General features: G+C 42.7%; 1 protein-coding gene across 2 annotated transcripts in view; it reads right to left on the bottom strand.

The window, feature by feature from the left end:
• Positions 1-12,114, bottom strand: part of RASGEF1B (RasGEF domain family member 1B) — a 34,184-nt gene extending 22,070 nt beyond the window's left edge. For both annotated transcript variants that reach the window (XM_062574342.1, XM_062574343.1), the window contains exons 1-2: positions 12,026-12,114; positions 1,833-1,931 (exon numbers count right to left, since the gene is read on the bottom strand). The gene's annotated coding sequence lies outside the window, so the exon portion shown is untranslated. The remainder of the gene's footprint in view (positions 1-1,832; positions 1,932-12,025) is intronic.
• Positions 12,115-12,332: the final 218 nt, after the last annotated feature.

Raw genomic sequence — 12,332 nt, 5'->3', positions numbered from 1 at the left:
ACCCAAGCTAAAACTTCACACTTAATAGCAACTATCTCAACCTATTCTCTGAGTGTTTCCACAGAAACTTGGAAAGCCTGCGTATAGTTCACTACCAATGTAATCAAAGATGTAAGCAGAGATGGAGCTCTGCTAAACCCTCCCTCTAAATTTGGAGAGGAGATGAAAAATCCAGCCCTGTGTTTTCCAGCTTTAGATGTGCTTAGCATTAGAGAAAAAGTAATTACTCATCAATCAGCATCTCAGTGCCTGAAGAATAAAAATAACTCACCAACAAAAATCTTAGATGAACCAATGCTGCAGGCTGTTCACAGCCAATGACAAAGCAATACTGTAGGGGGGCAGAGAGGGGGCAACGACCACCCAAGAGCTCTTCTGGTGATGCAGTATGTGAAAAGGCCAAAAGATAATGTCTCTGATTACTTAGGAGGTGAGTTATACCCGCCTTCCCTCTACCCTGCCTTCTGGTAGAAGCAGTTTGTTAAAGAACCTAGGTTTTAGAGCCTTTACTGCAAGCTAGGTTTGTGCCTAATTTTAACCACAAATGTGAGGAGTTTTTTTGTTGTTAGTGGTGTTTTTTTTTTTTTTTTTTTTAACTCCATTACCAGATTTACTGCACCGTGAGTACTAATGAAGCAATCACATTCAAGGAGCAGGAGGATCAAAAGAAAAGGGAATCATACACTTCTTCCACTCCTCTCCACAATTAGGAGGTAAGAGAGATCGAATTTTGAAGATAATTTTCACAGGTTGCTGTGCCTGTGTTGACAGACCATGTGTGTGTGCCTGAAAAAAAGCTTTAATGCCCCTGAGCCATCATTGTAAGTGCAGATGCTGTTGCTTTTCTCTCCATTGTATCAAATCCTATTTGGAAAAAGGATCTTTAAAGCCACAGTCCTTGGCGAACACCAGTCTGTGAAGGCACACGATTTTGAGAACAACTAGTAATGTGACAGCCTGGAGATAAGTAGCATGCCGCCATCTGTGCGCTCTGCAACTCAAAACAAAGCGCTTTTCAGAGTGATCTCAGTAAAGACTAGAAGCTATTAAGTTATTAGCTGGATTCCTGAGGACCTAAAGCACTTCATATAGAGCCAAAGACTCACTGCTTCTAGCAGCATGTCTGGATAATGGAGGTATTCAAACCAACACAAGACTAAGGGATTCAGAAAGTAAACAATAAAGAAAGCCAAACTCCATTGCAAAGATAGAGAAGGACAGCGAACAGAGCCTCCCCGCATACATGACCTGCACTAATCTGGTTTTTGAGATGCCAAAAGACATTTGCATCAAAATGGGAAAGAGTGAGGAGTCTCCATGTCTGAAAAGTCACATTAGTCACTTTGTGCAGCTGTTCAGCCATGGATTCAATTCCTTCCAGCCCAATGAACTGGGAGGAGAGAAGAATAAAAGAAACACACGTGCCACAGCATAAGAGCACAAGGTGCAAGACTGAACAAAACAGGTTCTAGTAGAAGAGATTCTGGGTAGGTGAGATGCAACACAACCATTGCCATGCTCTGCAATGATAAAGTCTCCTGACAGAGACAGAAAAAGTCTCTTCATAAGGCTATCAAAGTTCATGAAACAAAGTATTAATACGGAGCTGTCAAGGCACTTCTGCAATATTTCCTGGGCTTTCATACAGTGTAAAGGTCACTGTGCCTTAATTGCAAGACAGACCTGAACAAATCCGAAGTATTTTAAAGCCCACTGGTGTTGAAATATGTTCTGTTTGTACCAGAATTCAGAAGTCATTTCAGCTACTGTAGTGAAGTTTCTTCAGTCAAAAGGCAAGAAATAACAGGTACTTTGTAAATAACTGCACTTACCAAACATTTGTAGCCCTGTGGCCTCCAAGGTAATACTCCACAAGGAAAGTGAGAAAGTCTAGTTTGGTTCTGCAAAACCCCTTGGTAACACGTTTGGCCCTGTAAAAAAACAAAGAGAGGAGCTGATTTGAATTCAGATCTTGTATTAACCAAGTAAGTCCAATTCAGGGTGAGATTGGAATTTGCAGAGGTTTTATCCAAGCTGACCCTCAACCATTAGTTATGATTTCACATAACCCTCAAGGAGCTAGGTAGTATCTCATATCAAAGTCTGAGGTGGTGTAGTGCTTGAGGAAAAACCTCCTGTTTAACATATCTCTAAAATTCAGACTACTAGCACAGTAAGAACCGAAACAGATGTGAATCACAGAGTGCGTTTCTCCAACTTATTTCACAAGTGCATAATATGTATTATGCCTCTGTAAAATACCAAGTTTTTTAGAAGGTCCATAGTGCAGAAATTCTAATTACTAACTCCCAAATGGAATGGGATCTCTTGGAAGTCTGCAATCCCCTAGCTCCTAGCACAGCAAATTATCCCCAGAACTGCTCAAGTCTTTTTTGAAATAAATTTAAGATAGAGAGCCTCATTCTGCCTAAATCAAAAGGGAAGAAAAAAAAATCATCAGATCATTCGTAGATACAGCAATTGATCACAATATAAAAAAATCTCAAAAGTCAGGTCCTGAAAAGTACATACTGGCTCATTTATTTGCTGTCCACTTATGGAAATCACTTGACAGAGTTCAGTTCTGCTTCAGCAAGACATCAAGCTGTACTAGGTAAGAGATGTTCTGTGTGCTGCACAGTCAGACAAAGAGGATTTCACTCAAGTAGATGAGACACAACATCTTGTCCACGCAATGAAAAGGGATGATATCGAAGTGTGAGAGAGATAAATATAGCACAGCCAACAGAATGATTCATATAACGCATGTGCTTTTCCAGCACATTTCCTCTATCACCTTGACCTTGACTCTTTTGCTGTAATTCTTAAGGAGGTGGAGATAAAAAGCAGCATATTTTGTTCTGATTAGTTCAGGAGTTAAATATACAACAGCAAGCTCTGCCTTCAAAATAACTTCAGTGAAGTTGAAATGCTGGTCACAGAGCAAAATCTGGTCCCTGAAGTCTTGAAATATAGAGCAGAGATATCTTGGGACCTGAAACTATTGATAAACGGCAGCAATACAACATTCTGAAAAGCACGAAGTAGAAAAACTGAGACAGGAAAAATGATTTAGGTGAAAAATATCCTGGGAATTAAAACTGGAACTTTTAAACTGGGCTCTGGAAACATTTGGCTATGAAGAAAATTTAATACATGTATTTCTCCTTTTTCTCCCCCTCCCTTTTTTTTTAATAAAAAAGAGTAGAATTTTTTGGTTGAAGAGCTGACTTGAAGGAAAGAACATTTAAATCATTTCCTGGCTCTACTAGTGATGTTTTCTGTGACTGACAGCAGTTAACCATCTGCATTGTGGAAAGAGGAATAAAACAATTTTCCTGTATTTTGTCTCATTATGGAGAATATGAGATCTTGGATATTCAGGTCCACATTCTGACTTTGAATAGCATCTCACAAGAAAGAAGTTACAATCTACCTAATAACAGTCATGTAAATAGAATGCCAGAACCAGAGATGATGTGCTCAAAACCCCATCATTTCCTTCAGTTTGGCAGAAGCTGGAATTAGATAAAGCTTCCATTCTGCTAAGCACTCATCCAAACCTTGACATTTAGCGACAGGAAAGAATCTGTCTTCTACCAGCAACAGTAGAAGGTTGCGTTGGTTTGTTCTCTTTCCACGTATATTTAGGAGTTCTGTCTGCACATCAGGCCTCTAAAACAGATCGAACAATATGGGTAGCTTGTCTCCTTTATAGAGGTACCCGCTGAGTGATTCAGTAGTAATCATGAAAGGCACCTTTAAAGCCATTACCAAACTTTCACCTTTTCTGACATATACAGGTCGTTCCAATAATACACAGGGGAGCTCCTTCAGCCAGAGGAATGGTGATTGAATTCGTTATCAATCCCAAAACACACCTCCTCATAGAAGATGCAAACCTGAAGCCTGTGATCCTACCCCCTCAGAGTTACTTCACTCTGTATGTCAGAAACCCTGAACCACGTTTACAGAACAGTTGCCTTCCCTGCACGCTTTAGCCGTTAAGGGAGGCAGCTGTAAAACTGGAGTACAGAAAAACAAAATACTGCTGGGGTAACAATGACAAATCTTAACAGTTTGTGCCAAGCTGGGAGAGAGTGCACAAGTCAGAATGAGCCTTGGCTGTAACATATAGAAAGGAAGTAAGGACTTGGTACTTACCAGCAAAGTCCAGCCTTATCTTAAGTGTTTCTGAGGTGTTTGTGAAAAGCATAGAGCATTTTATATCATGATTCAGGCTACCGAGAACAAAAGCATGCCAGACACAGAGACCTGCCTTTGCATTCCATTCAGCTGGGAGTGCTAGCTTGGTTTACAAAGCATCTGTTTTTTGTGCTGAAAGGTAAGACAAAATTTTTCAGATTTCTGACCTTCACAGTAGTTTGACTTGTAAACTCCCAAATCAGTGCTTCAGATGTCTTACCTGCAGAAACTAAGCACATGGAACTACCACAGCTTGTTTTCCTTCCTGCAATTCCTCTGTGACACGACTTCACTTACCATATAATTCTGACAGTGTGACTTTAGCATCAACTTTCATTCACAGTTCCTCCAACTGTATCATCTTTCATACAAATACTTTAGAAAATACTTCTTACTACTTGTATTTTGTAAGAGGCAGAGGACTATAAATGGTATTTCATACTTGCGCAGGAGTTGGAAAGGGAAGTGACACAAGCTTCTTCTTGGCTGAAATGTACAGCAAGATACTAGTAACTTACAAGCAATCCACCACATAGTAGTAGGAGGGCTAAAACTATCTGCAGATAATACTGCTAGACAGCAGTGTAACGGTAGAAACACGTCTCGCACCCAGCAGAGATCAGTGAGCCTTCATCTCTGGCAGGAAAAGCAAAGACCTGAGACAGACACAAGACAGACTGAGCCTTGAGCCACTTCATATTCACCAAACAGCAGAGGATGAACAATTTCAATTTCTCAATAAATTACCAGGCAACAACAGACTGCAAAGAAAAGAGAAAACCCCTAGTAAGCAAAGAACAGATCAGGAATTGAATTTCAGTTAAAGGTTTTTTTCTCTTGAATATGGAAAGAAACTTTTTCTTCACTCTTGGTATAAACAGGACCAGCTGAAGATGGGGGGGGACGATCAGATGCACCACCTCTCATGGCTCACTCATGTGCGAGAACTTTGGCACAGCAAATTAAGCAGATCCTGAATCACTCAGGACTCTGTTTAAATTCCTTGGATGCTGAACTGCAAGTGTGGGTGGACATGCGTGCATATGCGTTTATGCTTGAGAGCGCTGGGAAAAGCAGAGGGGTTTTAAGAATGCCCTAAACGTCTCAGAATCTGCCAGGGTGGGGGAAAAAAAGGGGGGAAAATACATAAAAGTTCTTCCTGCTGTCAGTGTGCTTTGACCCTACGTAGTCTGCCTAAGCACCAAGAAACAACCCTCTTTTACCCCCCCCCCCCCCGATTCTTCCATGGGGCAGGGAGATCAAAGCCAGTCTAATGATACTGAGGATGGCTGTGTCACAGCAGCACTGCAACGCCAGCAGGCATCATGGCAAAAATCCCAATTGCAGGAAAATCACTCAGGCCAAGAGGGCATGGCATATGTTCCTTCCAATCAAAGCAAAGGAATCAATCCTTCTGCATTGCTGGACACTCCAACACAGCAGCCTTTAAACACAGAACATTAAAACAAGACCGCACGCGTAACAGACAAATTAGATCCCTCAGTACACGTGTATCTTATAATCACAATGCAGCCGAGATTATAGCTGCAAAGTAAAACCAACAAGGCAGGAATTATAAACCCCAAAGGCAAGACACAAAGAGTAGATATCACTGATAAAGAGTAAAGACCTGACAAATCTTTTTAGTTGCAAGTACATTTTTTAATTTACTGACAATTTCTTCATCTTGACAATTAATTTAATACTTGTTAGGTATTTTTACACAAGTAGAGCTATCCTCCTAGAAATTTGTTTGTTTTACCTTGTAAATCTCTGATAATCCTATATTATATTTTTTCCAGTTTTAGAAAGGAGGTTTAGAACATGAGCTATCCAAGATAAGTATTCGTTATCAGTGACATGATGGATTAGCACAGTGGTAATTATATGTCACAAGCCTCCTAAGATGCTAGAAAAGTTCAGTCCATTGCACGTTCCATAGTGAATCCTATAAAGCTGGAGTAATTTACAGAATGAATTAAATGCAAAAACAAGCACAAAGGCCTCAGACTAGCCGAAGTATGCAGTGAAATATCATCTTTCTTAAAAAGCAGACAAGTGAAGCTGCTTTTTTCTATCAAAAATTAAGAGAAGACAGCCGGAGTAAAAGCAAGGAACTTTCAGGAGACCACTGATAATGAGATTGTATTAAGAAGTAACTTCTTCTAATCTCCAAGGATATATTTTCCTTTAGAAAAAAATCATTTATGAGCTTTCTTCTACCCACCTTATTTAAAACAAAATTAATGCACAAGCTGAGTATGAGCTCCTCAGTCCTTTATGTTACATTTAATTCAAAATCAAATATTACTGGTTGGCTGGCCCAACACAAAGCATCAAGAAATCAGCTGGAACTGCTGATGCCAAAATTCAGAGCTTTGAAATAAGCAAACAGGTATATTAAATGCAAAAACCCATAAGTATGCTACTAAAATCTTATGCTTTCTCTAACCTACTGAGGCAGGGTAGGGTTTTTAGAATAGGGCAGCAAGCATTCCTTTAACTGCATCCAGAAAAGCACAAAAGAATTTTGCCATTTGTTTTGTTGAGAACATAGGGCTCCTGAATGCCACAACCAGAAAAGACATAACACAGTATAGAGGAAAAGCATGCACATTCACCCCACCTCTTCAGCTGCAGACTGGCTCAGTCAGGGCTCCCATCCACCAGCACACTGCCAAGCTTGAAAGTCCAGAGGAGGTTACCGCCCGGCCTCCTCCTCTGATGCAGGGACAGCTGAGCTGCTCATCAATCAGCTGATTAACTGCTGCAGTTGCAGTCAGGAGTTTTAAGGCAAACGAAAAGCAGTGATGACTTACTTCAAAACATCACGCTGTAAACTGAGTGATTCAGTAGCTGATTCACAGTGGCTCAGCTGTCCAGGAACAGGGAGTGGGGTGGGGTGGACAGCTGGGAGCTGCAATGTCATCCATGCTATGCCACGCTCGCTAGTGAATCAGAGCCCTGACTATCATTTCTGTAGCATGCTTCATACCTCGTGCGTGCTTCCAACTCGCCCTTTGGTCCATTTTTCATGCTAGTGAAGAAATGGAAAACTGATGTGGCCAATGGGAGTGGGAGCAGGTTGTCCTATGTGACCATCACAAGAGCACCACTGACTGCAACACAGTATCAGACTCCTGCTAACCCTAGGGGATGTGACCCATTTTATGTGACAGGGACATGAACCTCTGTAATCCTAACCCACCCACCTTAGATGACTGAGGCCAAAAGATAAATTCTCTTCATTTGCACATTCACTGTCTAAGAGAGGGTCTGAACTAGTTCACAGAGATAGCCAGATTCATAAACACGTCTTCACACAGGCATCCATGGTCATCAGAAAAAGCATCATCATGCTTAGACCTGGCAGGTAAAAGAGTTTGGTTCTACTTCTGACTCTGCTATGAACTTCTCACGTGGCTTAGGTTGTCACTCAGTTGCTGACTAGTGCATTCCTCTCCTTGACAGTACAAAGAGGGATTAGTATAGGGTCATTTTCTTTCATTAAGTTCCAAGATGTTTTTTCAAAAGGAATAAAGAAGGTGTATACCACTATATTAATGCCAGAAGCACAGCACTAGCCTTAAGCATGAAGCTCTCTTGACATGGTTCCTTCTTCAACCTCAAAGCAAGACACCTTTTGAATGCAAAAGCTGTTGGTCTTTGCAGACGTTCATGTTTTGTCCTTTGGTGAAACCTACAATATGCTTAAGGAGAGCACCATTCCCTTTTATAATCATAACGGACAGCCAGGTTATAATTTGCAACAGCAAGTTGTACTAGTGCTCATAACAGTACTTACTTCATTTCATTTAACTGGTTCTATCTAAAACCTCATCATCAAACTTCTCTTTTCCATTTAGATGACTCAGAAAAATGCTGTTTTGAAGCAAAAGGTTCAAGTAATCTCCATTTTTGACTTAAGGAGCAACTTATTTTGCCATTGCTAGTACAGAATATAATTGTTTTTACTGACACTTACACACAGCTAGTTGAAAGCAATGTATACTGAGTTTTTTTACAGCAGAAATATTTCTGATTAAAGCAAAACAAGAAAACATATATGAAAAGCAATAATAATGTATTTAGGCTGAAGATAAATAAGGACAGTCCCATTCTGACTGTAAGGAAAGCACATACAGTTCTCTATCCAGAACAGTAGTACTTGCATAACATCTATTTATACCTCAGCTGAATATCAGCTAGTGGATTCTAGACGAGAGTTACGCTAGAGGTATGATGGACCTGCAAAAAAGTTAGCTCCCATCAGCTAGACTGGCTTCTTGGCAACCCCCAAAGAGAACAATCTATCTACACTGACTTAAAAGACCTTTTTCCCTAGTCTAGGCAGAGCCACAGCAGAAATCTCTTCCACTGACACGCTGCATCTGCTGGTTTCTGTCAGCTTTAAGATTTGACAAAAGTTCCCATGCTCAACCCTTGGGCTCCAATCAGTGGCTCAAAGTCTTCTCACCTTTCAAACAATTACACCTATTAAGTCAACACACAGCAGGTCTGGTATTTAACAAGCACATACCAGCTTGGGTTGTAAAAGGATCATCCAAAAGACAGATAGCCAAACCTCTGCAGGATGTTTCAGGGGAGGATCAACTCACAGCCCTGATGGACAGGTACTGTCAGATCAGCATACTGCTTTAGTGTATGTAGAAGTATCTGGCTTGTACCAATGCAAGCAATTATCTTAGAAAATATCCCACTCCCCAGTCTGACTCAAGTGTATTTATCCTCTGCCTTATTAGTTACAAATCCAAATGTCTTGGTATGAAGACTCACAGCTTTCCAGACCCTCTCTATTGGCCTGTAATCTTGTATTTCTGGCCCTATTTTTAGAGGTGACAAGCCGCAAGCAGAATACTGGCCCCATGGGAGAGGCAGGTAGTGAATCAAAAGCAAAATAATCAGAATATGCAAACCTGAGTCATGCAGTGCTCTTCTAGAGCTACCTAGGGAAACAAAGCTGTATTCCTTCCATGATCTTGCCTATTTCCAATTAAAAATACAAGCGTACTGAGAGCCATCCTTGCATGTTCCTCACTGCAGTAATTTAGTTTTTTTAATATTACTTCTCACAGCAGCTATAATAAATGAAAAAATATCAGTAGCTTTTAACTAAAGGTAGATTCTTTGTCTCCTGTTTGTAAATTACACAATGCCTCACTGTGGCTGCAAAATACATTCTGGAACTTTTGTTTGCAAGCTAATTTTCCAGCAAAGCATTCATTAGATGATGTGGCTCTGTCCCACAAACCCATGCCAAGCAAAAGGCAAGTGCATAGTGCAAGGAACTGTGGCTCACCTACTAACATTTTGGGAAAGATGCTCAAGTAGAAGCACCTGGTCACTTACAAGTTTTGCCTCCTTACTTCATTCACATGCATAGTTACCTTATTCCAACTAACAGCTTTTTTTCTGTATTGTCCAACAATCTATTGAACAGCAGAACAGTGGTCAAATAACTGAAGAAGAGGAAGACAAGCTGAGTTAAAACAAAGACAAAACTGGTCTTTAACTTTGTCTAGAAAGATAGCCTAAAGATATAAGGAAATAAACGATTTGGATCATCTCTTGCCTCCAAGAGTAAGGAGTGACTTCCACAGCCTATTCTTTACAATAAATCTCCTGAAACAGCTACCCTGCTCAAGCTGGAGCTTTGATACTCATGTCTCCAAATGGGAGAGACGGACCGCAGTTACTGCAAGGAGCTCTACAGAACGAACAGGAACACGCTTGCAAAGAACAACACACTCACGCAAAGGAGGCACAAGAATCAAGTGAGTACCACCGGCTCTCCCACTCCCAAGTCATTTGACAAGAACTCCCACCAGTTTTCTAGGTATAATGATGCTCTGTTAAAACGAGCACTACCTCAAACACTGTTTCAGCTTCCCAGCATAAGCTGACTGAAACCTTATATAGAAAGAAAAGTTGCTAAGCCTTCTGATTTTTAAAGCAAAGCTCTAGAGGGTAAAGTATGCAATGCTTCCTATATCTCTTCTCCTTGCGACATCTAGTGCTTGATATTTGGAAATGCTCAGAGCCACAGTGCACCCCTGGTATCAGAAGCTGGCAGTGTTCGGTGTCTCCCTGCCTTCGCTGCAAGACAAAATATCTTTTTTTTTTTTTTTTTTAACTACTCCAAGATACATAAATAAATTCCCACGTTTTCATTTTTATTTTCAGTTTACATTCCTTCACTGATGGGACTCAAACCTTAAGCTGTGCTCGTCGTGTTGAAACGGCCTAAGAGCAGCTCAACCTCCAGTCCACAGAACAGGTACGATGTCTTACTGCATTTCCATGAGAGTGTTTAGATAACTAATAAAACTGTAGTACAAGGAACACTCTGTACCTCCCCCAAAAAAGCTCAACAGAAAAAGGCAATTAAGAACATTAACAAACAGGGATTTGTTGTACCATGTAAAAAAAATACTAATCCGTGTGTGGTGGTGCTGCTGTTAGCTTAACCCATGATAAACTAGTACTTTCTTTTCTCTTTTACAAAATATTGAGAAAATCCAGAGCAGCTTGTTTTGGTCCTGCCTGTTTAAAGGAGTGATATCCCCATCACTGGTTCAAAACCTGAGCTATGTCTCAGCTATCAGTGCTCTCCAATACGGCTCATCTGCCTGTCCCAAGTACACTTAGCACTCATTTTTTTCAGCTGTTTTACAGATTCTCTCCAAGATGCCTCATTTAGAAACTGCAGTATAAGGTTGAGAAAATAGGAATTTCCATACCATTCCCAAAATTGCTGGTTTCTGGATTGGGAATGAGGCTTTTGAAATAGAGACACAGAACAGAAACACAGTTCTGGTTGAAAGGGTCCCCATTTTCCACAGATAACCTGGTATCTCAGACCATTCAGGCTTTAATCTCATTCAAAACACCCCTCTCAGCACTCCTTGCTTAGACGGACAGCTCTCTGCGGTATAGAGTAACTCTTTGTTCTTTGCTCTGTTTTGATTTCCCAGGCCATTCTCCTCCTTTGAGAGGAGCCAGCCCTCTTCCTCTCTCTTAGGGGAACTCCTCTACAGAGTTTTCCTCACTCCTCAGTACTATATTTAGCTTTAAACACACGCAGACAGGGAAGCATCGCGTGTTGTTATGGCTGCCTTGGTTTCCAGTCTGGCCTAAGCCCAGCATACTACACATACCTGACAAGCAACGCGTCAGTCTTGGGCCATTTAACAACTCCTGCTCTCCCTCCGACCCTGACTTGCCATCTCCCCCCTTCACGCCTCGCTTAGGACATGACCTGAAGTTTCACCTCAGTCATACCTAGCAGATACCCAGAAGATCATAAACAGATTTTGGCCACACCACAAACACAGACCTGTCCTGCCCACGCACCTGATTTACACGGCCCTACAATAACGACCCAGTTGGAGCTTTTTCATCATGCCCACCCAAAACATCAGTTGAGCAGACAGATTTTGGGGAAAATCGGGAAAGCATCTCAGGGTGTTATCCCTAAGAAAGGATCATGCCATGTGGCCCCAGGACCCCCCCCCCTTCCATTTTAACGCCGGGAAGAGGGCTGGGAGAGGACCCAACCTCCCACTGCCAAGTGCTTCTTCTGCTGCGTTAAAGTCTCTCTGCCCTCCCTGGTAGCCCGATCCCCTGGAAGCGAACAGCTCAAACTACACAGAATTCGGTAGCTGATAAAATTAAAACTAGGAGGAAAAGGCCAGGAGGAAGGAGACCACCCTGCCGACGCTCGCAGGGAGGGGGCAGACGGAGGGCCCCCCCCGGCCCGCACCTGGAGGCGCCCGCAGCCGCTGCCCGCAGCACTCACCCTCCGCGCACCGCTCTCAGCCGCTGCCTATTGCCCGCAGACCCGCATCGCCCCCGGCCCGGCTCCCCCACGGCCGCCTCGCAGCGACTCCCAGGGCGGCGGGCGGAGCGCCGGGACGCGCCGCTCCCCGCCCCCGGCCCCGGCCCCGGCCCGCCCCGGCGCCACCGCCTCCCGCCCGCCCGCGCGGCCCTCAGCGCGCAGGGCCGCGGAGCCGCCCGCGGGCAGGGCGCGGCGGCAGCGCGGCTGAGCCGGCGCGCAGCGCGGAGCTGAAGCGCGCGGCTGCGGCCTTGCGGGATTTTGCAAGCGT

This window comes from Rhea pennata, chromosome 4 (genome assembly GCF_028389875.1).
Source record: "Rhea pennata isolate bPtePen1 chromosome 4, bPtePen1.pri, whole genome shotgun sequence".
Lineage (NCBI taxonomy): Eukaryota > Metazoa > Chordata > Aves > Rheiformes > Rheidae > Rhea > Rhea pennata.
The sequence above is the reverse complement of the archived record's forward strand: the minus strand, read 5'-3'. Positions and strand labels throughout refer to the sequence as shown.